The sequence below is a fragment of the Suricata suricatta genome, chromosome 14 (assembly GCF_006229205.1).
Source record: "Suricata suricatta isolate VVHF042 chromosome 14, meerkat_22Aug2017_6uvM2_HiC, whole genome shotgun sequence".
In the NCBI taxonomy this organism is placed as follows: Eukaryota; Metazoa; Chordata; class Mammalia; order Carnivora; family Herpestidae; genus Suricata; species Suricata suricatta.
The window spans coordinates 13,352,043-13,358,222 of NC_043713.1; the positions used below are offsets into that span (position 1 = coordinate 13,352,043).

The 6,180-nt window shown below is 37.0% G+C and overlaps 1 long non-coding RNA gene across 1 annotated transcript; it reads left to right on the top strand.

Annotated features, from left to right (window-relative positions):
- The first annotated feature begins 4,148 nt into the window (after positions 1–4,148).
- On the top strand, positions 4,149–5,845 carry LOC115278337. The gene is made up of 2 exons (XR_003902820.1): positions 4,149–4,209; positions 5,562–5,845. It is a non-coding gene; the product is annotated as an uncharacterized LOC115278337 (long non-coding RNA).
- Positions 5,846–6,180: the final 335 nt, after the last annotated feature.

Below are 6,180 nucleotides of genomic sequence, written 5' to 3' on the forward strand. Positions count from 1 at the left end.
CTGCTGTTCTTATTTGGTATAATTTTAGTTTATACATATTTAGATCCAAATACTACAATTTAAAAAATACTATTTTTTTTCTTGGAAAAAAACTATTTGAAAGAATTTTTTTAAACTGTAAGACTTTAAATGTTACTTAGCAACTTTAGAAAACTGGCTGCAAATCTTTATGTAGAGAGGAAAATACATACTAAACACTAAAGACTTACTTAAACCCTGTAAACAACTGATCCTATCTAAGATTTAAGTAATTTAAAAATATGTTTAAATCATACATATAACACACACACATATATATATATATGTTGTGAATATTTTTAGTTCATTAAATAACTACTCTCTCAAAATGAATAAACTTGAAAAAATGGGAGGGCACCTGGTGGGCTCAGTCTGTTAAGCGTTCAGCTCTTGATTTTGGCTCAGGTCATGATCTCACAGATTATGCAATGGAGCCCCGCATGTAGGGCTCCACACTGACAGTGTGGAGCCTGCTTGGACTTCTCTCTCCCTCTGCCTCTCCGGTTCAACCACGTGTGCACTCTCTCTCTCTCAAAATAAAATTCAAAATAAAAACTATTCAATTAAAAAACACCCAATTTGTTTGTGATGTGGGAAAATGTTTTATTTTTCACTTTTTCAACTGATTTTGATGGAACTATGTGGATACGAGTTAAGCAAATATAACCTAAATGAAACCATACTCTTGCCCCATTTACCCCAGAGCACATCTACACGTCAGAACACTGGTTTTGTAGACTGTACTTGAAATATTAAAAAAAAATACTTATGTTGCCCTTCAACATCAAGTCAAAATTTATTTTTCTGAAGGCGCCTGGGTGGTTCAGTGTAAGCATCGGACTTCAGCTCAAGTCATGATCTCACGGTTCTTGGGTTTAAGCCCCGTGTCAGACTCTGTGCTGACAGCGCAGAGCCTGGAGCCTGTTTCAGATTCTGTGTCTCCCTCTCTCTCTGCCCCTCCCCAGCTCACTCATTCTCAAAAAATTTTTTTTCTTGCAATCAGTATTTGTATTTAAAATGTTCCATCAACATTTAAAACTTTAAGAAAGGTTTTTCTTCATAATTCTTAAATATGTCACTATTTAAAAAGGCATGAGCAGAGTTTTATTTCACAGAAATATAAGCTAAGTCCAGATGTTAAGATTTGATCGACATAGGTCTACTGTTTTTCAGATTTAATTGTGCTTGTGTAAGATTGGCAAACTCGGGGCATATATCATTGTTGCTATTGAAATTTGGATGACCTACAGAACCATGTCCATTCTATCAGAAGACTTTGTCTGCTAGGCCAACAGGGTTGGAAATGATAGAAGAAATTTGACTAAATTGTCATCTCCTGACTTCTAACCTCTGAGGAGTCTTGGGTTTCAACTGATGACTCAAGTCGTCAGCCATATGGAGGAGTTGGCAGCCTGGTACTAAATGAAGACTCATAGACACATTATGAGTTCTCAAAACCCCTCCCCCTTTGTCCTCCCACACCTCACCCTCTGACTGCCAGGTCTCACAAGCATTAAATGTCCAATGGCAAGGAGGGAAGCCATGCTGGGAATTCATCCTAGCTTCTGCTCCCATATGGGACAGCTTTGGCAATGGTGGCTCCTCACCTACAACTCACCTTTCTACCCATCCTGCCTGTAGACTTAAGCAGTGACGTTAAGAGCTTGTCACGTAGCAACTGAATGACTCAAACACAGAGCTACTCTAATAACTCAGAGTTGCCATGATTATCTCCAGCTCCGCCTAATCCTTATTGACCAGTGTGTTCCCTATTCTAATGATTTGAAAAAGAGCAAAGAAATAACAGCCAGGAGAAAGACTCTTTATTCCATAGCAGGTATAAGTCTTTCTAAACAGAGCAATAGTAATAAAGACCATTTGTGTATTGAGTTGTGTGCTGTTGAAATGACCACTTTATACATAGTCTCTGTTAATCATAACATTCTTCTGATATCATTTTACAGATGAGGAAACCGAAACTGAAAGTTAAGCCATTTCCTAAGGTTTCTTGCTAGAAAATGACTGAGATATTATTCAAACCGTAGGTGGCCACCCAAAACTACATTTCCAACCACTGTGCCATCCTTCAAGGTCCAAAAGTTCAAGGACCAAAAGAATTCAAAATAACACTTATCACGTATTTCCTCACTATAGAAGTCACAAATGTTCACTATTAAAAATCTGATTAATAAAAACATTTGATTAATATTAAAAATTTTAGGGGTGCCTGGGTGGCTCAGATAAGTGTCTGGCTTTGGCTTAGGTCATGATCTCATGGTTCATGGGTTTGATGAGCCCCACATTGGGCTCTGTGCTGACAGCTCAGAGCCTGGAGCCTACTTCGGATTCTGCGTCTCTTTCTCTCTCTCTGCCCCTCCCCTTTTTGCTCTCTGTCTTTCTGTCTCTCAAAAATGAATAACACCATTAAAATTTTTTAAAAATTTAAGGTAGCCATAATTCCACTGCCCACAGGTCACTACTATACATTTCATTTCCCATATTTTCCTGTAATTATATGTGTGTGAGTATACATGTATATATGTGTGTATATTTCTACAGAGTATATATGTTATAAGCTGTTGTTTGGGGGTACTACATTTTTATCTTAAGACTATACTGATTTCCTAATTTTTGGATTGTTCATTGCTTATATATAGAAATATTCATTTTTGTATGTTGATCTTGTACTCCACACCTTGCTGACTTGTTCATTTAGTAGTGTGTGTATTCTTTAAGATATTCTGTAAATAGGATCATGAGTCTGTGAATAAAGACATTTCACTTTTTCCTTCCTGATTAGTGTGACTTTTTAAGTTCTCTGTTTGCACCAGCTAGAATTTCTAGTGCAATGTTGAATAGAAGAGCTATGAGTGGATATCCTTACTTTAGTTCCCATCTTAAAAAATTTCAATTTTCACTTCTGAGCATCATGTTAGTTGTACATTTTTCATAAATACCCTTTATGAGATTGTGGAATTTCCTTTCTATTTCTAGTTTGCTGAAGGTTTTCAGCATAAGTAGGTATTGGATTTTGTCCTATGATTTTTCTGGGTCTTTTGAGGTGATCATGTGGTTTTTGTATTCTATTCTATTATATAGTGTGTCATCTTAAATGATATTTAGCTTTTGAACCAACCTTGCATTCCTGGGACAAATCCCACTTAGTCACAATGTATCATTTTTATTATATATTGCTGATTCCAGCCCCTTCTGATATCTGCCTCTCATCACCTATTCTGCCAAAGTAGAACTACCTCACTATGGAGCTGGGGGAAAGGAACAGCCCCAGGCTAAAATGTGGCAGACTTCCATCGATCTTACTGAAGTTCAGGGCTTAATCGCAAATAAATTCTTCTCAATTTGTTGTGTGACTTTGGTCAGTTTACAGAGTACCAAAGTGGTTGTTTTTGATAGTTTTGTCCAATTTTATCACTGCTTTTTGGGAAAAGAGATGTGGCATCTTTCTCCCTCACCTCTTGTAATCCTGCCCCTGCCTTAAGCACCCTCCTCCCCAGTGGTGTTTCTATAGGAATGCAGTATATATCCTTAACTTTTCCAAGTCTTCTTTAGTTAACATTGTTTCCACTTCATGAAAAATATAGAAACCTTGTTATGTATAGGTTCATTTACTGCTGTTTAGATTTACACATAAGTTCATTTACCTCATAATATATAGGTTCATTTAGCATTTCTAAGGAGTGTATGTAAATACTCCCCCATCTCCCATTCTGTACAGTGCATTATTGTATGACTATATGTCTCTACAAGCAATGTTCGGGGTTTAGATGAAATAACCATAAAGCCCCTTTTCATTTAAAAAACACAAATTCTTTTAATGAAGAAAGAAAATTATAAAAAAACCTCTTTGTGTATGTTAAGCATCTGTGAATAGCACATGCCTTAAGTTTAAAAGTCTTGAAAGAGGAAAGAAAACCTTTATATTTTAGGGACTGGTGCCCAGAATATAGCTGTAATTCGTTCACTGTATAAAAGGCACAGAGAGTTATTTGGGGCAAAGGTACTATGTGCAGAGTGAGTGATCTGTGTGTACTTGTCATACCTTTGCCCCCTATGCAGTGACACAGAACTGCACTTACGCGTCTTTCACATCAGGAGAGAGTCAGCGTGCACCTGTGTCTTGTGGCTGTGTGCTCCCTAATCATTAATATCTCGTTGACGTTTCAGGAAATGGTATGTTTTCTACTCCCAGTTGTTCTAGTTCACAGCAATATAGTTGAGGGAAGGGTCTTCGGGTGTGGCTTTTGTTTTAGTTGTGTTTAATTTTTGGAGAACAAATGGTTTATTAACTTTTCAATGCTATCTCTTAGAATATTTTTTTCTCGTGCCTCCAGATTACCTCTTGGAGAGGCATTCTGTTAATTTTCAGCTATGTGTATGTTCACATGTCTGGTTATACTGCATTTATCTATTTTGGAAAGTTAATTTTTAGTGATCAGAGAACAGGTTTCTCTAACTCACCCTGAATAGGTACGTTGGGCTATATTTCTTGTCTGGAATGTTTCTTATCTTCTACTCATTCTTCCAGATCTCAACCATCCTCATCTCGTCTTTCAGGACCTTTTCTATGGAAAATCCTGCCTAGAAATGGTCATTTTCTCCTTCATTCATTCATTTAGCAAATATGTATTGAGTGTTCACTCTTTGTAAGACATTGATTAGGTAATAGAAGTTATATTAAAGTTGTACCAAATAACTTTACACGTATAGTTATGTTTTTAAAATTATTTTACATATGTTATGTACATTACATGTTTTATGTATTTATTATTTTATTTCCTCAGTTAAGCTGTAAGTTCCTTGGACTACATCCACCACCTTATTACTTATTGCATTCCTTATAAAATTTAGTAGGGCAGCTTCTATTTAGTAAGGGATAAAGTAGTTTAATTTATATGATGATTACATTTGTAGACTTTCTTTAAAAATATTTAAGTATGGAAGACATAAATCATTCCAATAGTTATATCCTTTAATCATTCTACCCAAAATATCCCAGTACAGGTTTGGAACTAAATTTGGAAGCTATTCAAAAACCAGTCACTTTGCACATCTGTGTAATGACTACTACCTGGCTCCCAACTTTCCCATTGTTTTCCCAGGCTCTGTAAGAATGGTGTGTGTGTGTGTGTGTGTGTGTGTAACCATATAACACCATGTAAAGCCTTAAATAATCCTGGCCTGGGTCAGATTCCCATAAGGTGTGCCTTAGAGTCTAGGGCCCAGTGGAAAGAGCACTGTCCTAGAAATTGGGACGTAAAGCTTATAATCCCTCACCAATGTCCCCTTCCGCCTTTGCAAAATATAGGCTATGGGAGGTATTGGGCTGAGTGATTGCTACAATCTTTTTGAGCTCTAAAATTACATGAGCTTCTGCAGGCTGACTTCTTTGAATAAAAATCAGGAAGTGGAACATCAGAATTTGGTGTTCAAATATAGTCTACATCACTTGCAAATTTTAGCCTGCTGTCTCCTCATTGTCTAATGTTTATGATGAACCGTCTTTGTGAATCCTGGTTTCCTAGTCCAGAAGGCCCTTGTCACCCCGCCTGGTTGCACGGGAGTTGTCCCATGCCTCAGTGTCAGGTTCTACCGCTCTCAGAAGAAAGGAACTAGCCTGTCTGCAACCATCTGGCGCCGGAGCCTTCTCTCCCTCTGAACTGCCACACCCCTCCCACCCCGCTCAGCCGCCCTCCTTTCTCCCCGAGTATTTCTATGTATAATTCTTGTCTATCTGATGGGACATGGACCATATGTTACAGTTCTTTTTATGATTCTGTGTCGAATAAATAAACTGATTGAAGCCTGATTTTTAAATTCAACTAGAGTCACATTAGTAAACTGCTAAAACCCTTTCAGAAGCATAGGCAAAATAAAGGGCATTTTCATATAAATTTGATGTGTAGCAAACTGCATTAATGGAATATTTGCTTCAGATAAGTTTAAAGAGATGATTTTACCAATAATACTTACATTAAATAGGCTGCTTTGGAGTGCCTCAACCATTTTGTAAAGCAACTTAACAGTCTGTATCACAAATCTTAAAAATTTTTGTACCTTTTAATATACTTATTTCTGAGAATGTATCCTAAGGAAATAATCCTAAGCCAGAAAAAGGGGGGGGGAAGGCTTTATATTCAAATA